Here is a 9,349-nt window from a genome sequence, read left to right on the forward strand (position 1 = left end):
AATTTTTTTGATTTATTGTAGAGATGAGGTCTCGCCAAGTTGCCCAGGCTGGTCTTGAACTTCTGGACTCAGGCAGTCCTCTCACTTTTGCCTCCCAGCCAGATTTTTCCAAACCTTTGTTTTGTCCTGGACAACTTTATTTCATCATCTAAAGAGCTTGATTATTATCCTTGTTAAGCATGGTAGCTGAAAGACCAAGATTGTTCATTGTTTTTACAATATCAAGTTTTTCCATGTTTTGTTAATAATCATTGAAATCTACAGAAAGGTACATGCTTCCCCTGGTGTCACTAGTTCTTCAGGGTCTCACTCTGTCACGCTGGCTAGAGTGCAGTAGCATGACCTCCTGGGCTCAGGCGATCCTCCTGCCTCAGCCTCGTGAGTAGCTGGGACTACAAGCATGCATCACCATGTCTGACTAATTTTTTTATTTTGTAGAGACGAGGTCTCACTATGTTGCCCAGGCTGGTCTCGGGCTCCTGGGTTCAAGCGATCCTCCCCCCTCAGCCTCCCAAAGTAGCTGGGATGACAGGTGTGAGCCACAGTGCCTGGCACTAGTTCTTATAATCCTCTTACATATCTGTAACTTTCTTGTGCCTAAAGCTGAATATGTTCCCTTTTTTGCTTGCTAAGTCTTGCCAGAGTTTCCCCTACAACATGTATATATCTTGAGGGAACAGCTTTTGGTCTTACTTCCCAACTTGTGCCATATGATTACTTTCTAATTTATTCATTTCTGATTCTATCCATTCCATTTGTGTTGACACTAACAGGTGACAGAAAGGTGAAGACTGTTTTTAGATTGTACACATTTCTGAGCAAAGAATGTATGCACCTGTGACTGTCTTTGGGTTCTGTATTTTTTCCTGGCTGCTTAAGTTAGATGCTCAGTCTTTTTGTTTTCTGTTACTCTCGTTTCATAACAAAAGCACTCATTTGAGGCCATTTTATTTGAATGTCAAAGGACAGAGTGACCCCAGCAGACACTAAGGCAGTGGGAGGTTTATGAAAGTTGCTCTCTCCTGAAAGGTTCTTTTGCCAGATGACTGCAGAAAAAATGAAGGAACATTAGTACTAGGAGCAGTGTAAGGAGAGTCAAAGTCCTCCTCTCGACAAAGGAGGGACTTGGCGCCAGAAGATGAGATCATCCGTCTGGTATGAAGAAGTCAGATATTCTGGCCCTGAGTCTGTGCTGTAGTTGAGTGAGACATCTTAAAGAACAAAGCAACCAAAAGCTTCCTCTCCCTCCCACCCTTCCTCCAAGGGTCACCTGATATTCCCCCCCACCCTCCAGAACCTGGTTCTCTGTGTCCTTGCATACCAGCCCAAATATGAAATACTGCATGAATTCTGTTTTCCAAGTTGAGCTGGCTGGGAGCTGTGGCTCAAGCCTGTAATCCCAGCACTTTGGGAGGCCGAGACGAGAGGATTGCCTGAGCCCGCAGGTTCGAGACCAGCCTAGGCAACATGGTGAGACCTTGTCTTTACAATAAATCAAACATTAGCCGGGCATGGTAGCACGCGCCTGTAGTTCAGGCTACTTGGAAGGTTGAGGCGGAAGGATCGCCAGAGCTCAGCAGGTCAACACTGGGCTGGCCATGAGTGTGCCACTGCACTTCAGCCTGGGCGACAGAGTGAGACTCCAACTCCAAAAAAAAAAAAGTTGAGCTTTGGCTAGGCACTGTCCCCTACGGTTTGGTCACTGGAGGAAAGTTCTGGAAGGCAGAGGAGCAGGCCAGCTTTCTACTGCAGTTTGCTGAAGTACTTTGGTGACATTTGCTTGGACTGTGAATTCCAGATGGGAGCACAGGTAGCTTGGATACTTAAGCTAACTTGGGAGAAAAAAGAGCTCCCATAGTCATCCAGGCCTTTCTTATGGCTCCCGTTCCTCTCATGTTTTCTCTGCCGGTCTCCACAGTGATTTCATTGCTTCAACACTGCAGTTCCTAATCAGACTTGGGGTGAGGGGTATATGCAGATCAGAATCACCTCAGGAGTGTTTTTGTCAAAACTATACACTCCCAGCCAGGTGTGGTGGCTTACACCTGTAATCCCAAGCACTTTGAGAGGCTGAGGCGAGAGGATTGCCTGAGCTCAGGAGTTCGAGACCAGTCTGAGCAACTTGGCTTGACCTCGACTCTACAATAAATCAAAAAACTAGCCGGGCATGGTGGTGCGCACCTATGGTTCCAGCTACTTAGAAGGCTGAGGTGGAAGGATCACCTGAGCCCAGCAGGTCAACGCTGCAGTGGCTATTAGTGTGCCACTGCACTCCAGCCTGGTGGCAGAGTGAGACTCCCACTCAAAAAAAAGAAAAAAAGAAAAAAAACTCTACACTCCCCAGGCCTTGGATGAGGAACAATGATCTCATCAAGGAAAGCAGGATATAAGATATAACAATGGATCTAGTAATCTAGGTTTGGAAATAATTAGAAATAAGATGTTCATCACATTATTAACAGTGGAGACTTTGGTCAGCAAAAACGGCCAACCCCAGGACAATCAACTACATATTGTGTTACATATTACGGAATGCGTCTGTGACTGTTATAATTACTTTTTTTAAATGTCAGAAAAGATGCATGGTTTAACTCTCACTGCAAAAATCAGGATGCACAAATACATATAAAATATGATCACAACTGTTTAATTACCCAGAAAGGCTGGGTAGGAGAATCACCCAGATGCCAATGTTAACAGTTTTTTTCTTTTTCTTTTTTTTTTTTTTTTGAGTTGGAGTCTCATTCTGTCACCAAGGCTGGAGTATAGTGGTATGCACGTTCACGGTTACTGCAGCCTTGACCTGCTAGGCTCAGACAATCCTTCTGCCTCAGCCTTTCAAGTAGCTGGAACCACAGGTGTGCACCACTACACCCAGGTAATTTTTTGATTTATTGTAGAGACGAGGTTGTTGTCCAGTTGTCCAGGCTGATCTGGAACCCCTGGGCTCAGGCAATCCTCTCGCTTCGGCCCCCCAAAGTGCTGGGATTACAGTCGTAAGCCACCACACCCAGCCAGCATCATTGCTTTTATAATCAGAAATAAGTCAAGAAAGGTTTATGAGTAAAACCTCAAATCTGTACCTCCTATTTATTTGCAATCAGTTCTGGGAAAGAAAAAAAAAATGAGAAGACAAGAGGAAGAAGAGAAGAGAAGAGAGGAAAGAGAAACTTATAACACAGAGAAGAGGAAATCTTGGGTTTCCCTGTAGGGGTGATATGCAAAGTATCTAACAAGAGCCGGGCCCAGGCTCCATGCAGTGAGAACACAGCTTGGCTGTGACTAGTGGGTCACTACACTGGTGCACACCCACCCAATGTCAACCTGTCAGGCTTGCTTTAGGAGGAAGGGTGTTGTTGGGAACAGCCTGAACTTGAGTGAACTTGAGTTTCACGTTCGCGGTCTCCCTGCACAGAGTGCCTTTCCTCTGTTTTCATCTGGTTCTCGCCACCGCGAGCCCTTCCTGGATGTCTCGGTCTGACCCAACTCCTTCCTGCCTCTCCACACCTCTCATGTAGCACTGATCATCAAGGCTGCCCCTGGTGTGTCCCACAGTCTTTCCTGCTGCTGTGCAGACCCTTGGGTGCGGGAATGGTATTCCACAGCACCCAACATGACTGAGATCGCGTTCGGTTCCTCATCCAGCTAGATTCAGAGTGAGAGCTCTTTGTCATCACGGGGAGCCTTCCAGAGAGTCCCTGGGGTTAGAGCCTCCGATTGCCTTCTGCAATTTTGTGTTGCCAGTTTTTCCCACCCAGGATCTGAGCAGTTTACTGAGACAGAAAAACAGAGGTTTCCTCAGCCTGTCCCTCTGGGGAGAAAAGGGCTCAGGCAGAAGCTGGCCTCTGGGCACGAGGTGCCCCCTACTGATGGTGGAGGGAGGGTTCAATGCACATGAAGGGTTCTGGGCTGGAGGTGAGGGCATGGGGAGAATGGGAGGGGGAGTTGGGGAAGCAAACTGTCAACATCCAGCGGGTGTCAACTGGACATATTCTCAGAGATATCTACAGGGAACACTGGGTGGTGCTTTCGCAAAAGGGCCCAAAGAAGTTCGGAGATTCAAGATAATCATTCATTCGTTTATTGAACAAACATGAACACTACTTTAGTCAGGCACGTGCTGGATATTGGGAAATTCTGAGACACCATAATACATGTTGCTGGGAAGGTTGCAGTGAAATGGTCACTCTCACAGATCTAAACGTACTGCTGAGTTGAACAGATCCAACCTCACTGTATTCGTTTGCTAGGGTTACAGTAACAAAGTGCCACAGAATGGGTGGCTTAAACAACAGAAATGTGTCATCGCACAGTTCTAGAGGCTGGAAGTCCAAAATCAAAGCGTCAGCAGGGTTGGTTCCTTCTGAGGGCGGGGCGAGATGTTCTGCTCCAGGCCACTCTCCTTGGCTTTTATGGCTGTCTTCTTCCCAGGTCTCTGCACATCATCTTCCCGCTGTGGGCCTGTGCAAATTTCTCCTTCTTATAAGGACACCAGTCATCTTGGATTAAGGCCCACCCAAATGGCCCCATTTGAACTTGATTACCTCCATAAAGACCTTACTTCTTTTTTTTTGAGTTGGAGTCTCACTCTGTCGCCCAGACTGGAGTGCAGTGGCCGCTCCCGGCCACCGCAGCCTCGACCTGCTGGGCTCCGGTGATCCTTCCGCCTCAGCCTTCTGAGTAGCCGGAATTACAGGCGTGCGCTACCACGCCCAGCTGACTTTTTTGATTTATTGTAGAGATGAGGTTTCACTGCCCAGGCGGGTCTCGAACCCGCGGGCTCAGGCAATCCACTCACCTCAGCCTCCCAAAGGCGCGGGATTACAGGCTGAGCCACTGGGCCCGGCAAGACCTTACTTCTATTGAAGACCACATTCAGAAGTTCTGGGAGTTAGGACATCAATAATATGAGTATTGAGGGACACAACTCAACCCATAACTCTCATCCGCATCTCAGGGCGCAACCCAAAGCTAAACCCAAGTGTCATCCTCAACACTGAGATGCTTCTCTAGCCATGTTGCATGGGGACTACCCCCAACATCATCCTGGGAGCAAAAGTGGCAGGGACACCAAGCACGGCAGCCAGAAGTAAGAAGCGAGATGGAGTTCTCCATCCAAGGGGTAGTGGCCCTTGGAGCTCAGCTCATGTTTTCCTGTCCTGGCAGCAGGGGTGGGCAAGCAATGATGGTGACAGCATGCCCTGCCAATTCACGTTGGAGAGAATTGCTGAGAATGGAAGATAGTCTCAGAAAAGTGGAAGCCCAGTCCTTTATGCAAGCCAGCAAGGGGGCAAAATATATCCAAATGCCTCTACCGAACTCCAGAAAACAGATCAAATAATTCAGCTGGACACCACTAAATACAACATGCCCATATGTTTTTGCTGAAACAGTAAAAGTGAGTTTCCAAGACAGTAGATCGATCTCTCAATTGTAAACATGTGCAGACATAGTCCATATCCTTTATTCCCTAGGTTCAATCCCTTTCCACTGTATCAAAGAGGAACATAGAAAAGATATCATCAAGCCAAGTGAGGACATTTGAAAGACAATTGCTCTGTCTTCAAAGGCCCATGACACATTGACCCAGTCACTTAAGTAAAAGTATAACCTGATAGAGTTATCGAATAGGAAATGATCTCGCTTGGGAGTATCTGGCCAAAAAGATACAGCTGAAAAAAGGAAGCATTAACGACGTCCAGTTAGAACACAAAAATGAGTGAGGCTTGCCAAGCTCCTGTCTGTGTTCTTACTAGAAGTCTACCTGGTTCGTTTTCTTTTCTTTTCCTTGAGTTGGGGTCTCACTCTGTTACCCATGGTGGAGTACAGTAGCACAATCATGGCTCATCACAACCTCAACCTCCTGGACTCAGGCAATCCTTCCACCTCAGCCTCCTGAGTAGCTGGGACTATAGGTGCATACCACCACTCCCAGCTAATTTTTAATTTTTTTGTAGAGACGAGGTCTCACTACGTGCCCAGGCTGGCCTTGAACTCCTGGGTTCAAGTGATTCTCCTACCTCAGTCTCCCAAAGTGCTGGTATTACAGGCGTGAGCCAACATACCTGGTTCATTTTTTCTATTTCTAATCTTTAAATATATCACCACAATGAACACTTAAGTTACTAACACAGTGGGTATAGTAAATAGGCACCAAAAAAATTTGAGGTGAATGATTGTCAGTGGATTATAGTAAAAACAAGTATTCCAGTTGGCTAAAATTAGGTATAAGAAAGATACAGGATGGCCGAGCATGGTGACTCACACCTGTAATCCCAGCACTTTGGGAGATGGAAGCAAGAGGATTGCCTGAGTCCAGGGATTCAAGAACAGCCTGGAAAAAAAAAAAAACATACAGGAGCCCCTTTAAATTTCAAACTTATCTGGTAAGTACTCTGAACACTATCAGAAGGATGGACCAAATAAAAAATACATAAAGCATTATCTATCAGCACTCTCATGATGGCAGTAGTGAAGTATTCATGGGATAATTTCTCGCCTCTAGTGGTAAAGTTATAATAAAGTCCCCAAATACATCATAATTCTGAATTCCTGGTGCTATTGGAGACAGAATCCATCTATAAAGGCATAAAAGGAAAACAATTATTCACAAGTACAGAGAAAACCAGTCTCTTTGACCTTGGGTGGTTCTGGGGATATCAGTGAATTCCTTGGCTGACTTCAGCTGAAACGCTGATTTCAAGTCTCAAGCAAGTCTCATCTGAGAACTCTGGACAAAGCAATACTCCTTGGGTTAGTGTTCAGACTCTTTCCTCTTCCTCGCCCAAACTCCTCAGAGTACTAGTGATTAGGAGAAAAGCAAGCAGGCAAGGAAAAAAAAGCTGTGGATAATTTGGTCCCCACACAAGTGTCAAAAAGGGTAAACATGTCACTTAATCACACATGATAAAGTGTTCCCAAAAATAAAAAAAAATACTGGCCGGGAGCAGTGGCTCACACCCATAATCCCAGCACTTTGGGAGGCCAAGGTGAGAGGATTGCCTGAGCTCACAGGTTTGAGACCAGCCTGGGCAACTTGGCGAAACCTCATTTCTACAATAAGTCAAAAAATTAGCCAGGTGTGGTGGCACGTGCCTGTAGCTTCAGCTACTTGGAAGGCTGAGGCAGAAGGATCACCTGAGCCCAGCAGGCCAAGGCTGCGGTGGCCATGAGCATACCACTGCATTCTAGCCTGCGCAACAGTGAGACTCCAACTCAAAACAACAACAAAAAAAAACAATACTGATATACCAAGAGGAATGTAAAATTTAGGTATCAGAAAGTAATCCTCCCACTACCATTTGTAACTAGTCAGACTTAAAACTTTGAAATCATAAAGTAGATGTAACCAATTCAGACACTGGCCTCATAGGTCAGCAATGACACTGCTAAAGAAAAACACAATAATCCTTGAAAAACAACAGCAGGGCAGATTTAAAATCTGGGAGAAATTATCCTTCAAGAAAAACAAAACTAACTTCCCTGATGATGACAGGGCACCATTTGGACCCAGGCCTATTTCTGTTAACAAAGGCAATGAAATGGGTACTTTCCCAACTGTAATTAATTACAAGTGCTACCTAGAGATAATGCTGCTTGTGAAACTAACCACCCGGGGCCACATCTCAGTTCTTCCCACTGTCCTTCAAATCTCTCACACATAGGCAGCACTGCCATACCTGCTCTCCATATTGCTGTTTCTCCTTCTATCCCTTTCTTTTTTTGTATGCATGTAGGTAGGCAGGCATGTTCTTTTATCTTTTTGCTCACCTCTGCCCTCCATCTGGTCCCACTACTCAACCAAAGTGAACTATCTGCTGTCTATCTTTATATAGCCTTCTACTGGTTCATGTAATCATAAATGCACACATTAAACAGAATTGCCACTGTTTTAAAAAATAGAATTATATAGATTTTTCCGATTTTCTATTTGCTTAATAGCAATATGTCATGGAATGCCCTCCACTGCTATGAATCTGTGGCAGACTGCATTATTCAAAAATAGCCACAACAATGTTCTCTTCCACATGATCTTTCGGAACCTTGCCATTCTCCTATAAAATATGGAGTCTATTTCCCCTCTCATTGAATGTGGGTGGGCCTGGGACCGTCTTGACAAGAAGAATGTGGCAGACGTGATGCTATATGACTGCTAAGACTAGAACAAATGATACAGGCCCAAGCGTTCCCTGGCCCCACCCCCAGCTACCATGTTGGGACAAAACCCAGGTTACATCAGAGCCCACATGGCACACAGCTCTAGCCCAGGTCTCGGTCAACAGTCAAACTGCCAGACATGTGAGCAAAGAGCCTTAGATGATTCCAGAAGAACACCGAGTCCTCAGACAACATGGAGAACAGACAAACCATCTCCACTGTTGTTGCAATTCTGTTGTGCCTAGTCAAATTCCTAGTCCCCAGAATCCATGCGCATGATAAGATTTTTGTCCTATGTCAGGGAGTTGTGGGGACTTGGGTTACATGGCAATAGGTAACTGGAACAAGATCAGCTCATCCTCTCTAGTGGCTGGGTAACGTTTCACAGTATGGCTGTAATGCAGCTTGTCCAATCAAGGACATTCACTTTGTTTCCAGTTTTTGCCACTACCAGCATCACAATAAATATCCTTGACAGCCGCAGGATATGGGGGCTCACACTTATAATTGCCACACTTTGGGAGGCTGAGGTGAGAGGATCACTTGAGCCCAGGAGTTTGAGAACAGCCTAGGCAATATAGCAAGACCTCATCTTTAGGAAAACAAAATATTAGCCAGGCATGGTGGCACACAGCTATAGTCCCAGCTATTGAGGAGGCTGAGGCAGGAGGATTGTATGGGCACAGGAGGTCCAGGCTTTGGTGAGCCATGATCATATCACTGCTCTCCAGCCCAGGCAACAGAGTAAGCCCCTGATTCAAAAAGAAAAAAAAGAAAAAAGAAAAAAATCCTTGAATACATATCTTGAGACTTATGTTTTTATCTCCATGAGAATTGTTGATTAGAGCTGCTGAGCTAATACATATATTAATTTTTAAGTTTTTTTATCCTCAAGTTTGAAAATAAAACTTTGAGCCGGGCTTGGTGGCTCAGCCTGTAATCTCAGCGCTTTGGGAGGCTGAGGTGAGTGGATTGCCTGAGCCCGTGGGTTTGAGACCCGCCTGGGCAACTTGGCAAGACCTCATCTCTACAATAAATCGAAAAAATTAGCCGGGCATGGTAGCGCGCACCTATAATTCCCGCTACCTGAAAGGCTGAGGTGGAAGGATCGTCAGAGCCCAACAGGTTGAGGCTGTGGTGGCCAGGAGAGGCCACTGCACTCCAGTCTGGGTGACAGAGTGAGACTCCAACT

The sequence above is a fragment of the Carlito syrichta genome, unplaced genomic scaffold, assembly GCF_000164805.1.
Source record: "Carlito syrichta isolate Samal-C Ts95f unplaced genomic scaffold, Tarsius_syrichta-2.0.1 Scaffold301888, whole genome shotgun sequence".
NCBI classification, from domain to species: Eukaryota; Metazoa; Chordata; class Mammalia; order Primates; family Tarsiidae; genus Carlito; species Carlito syrichta.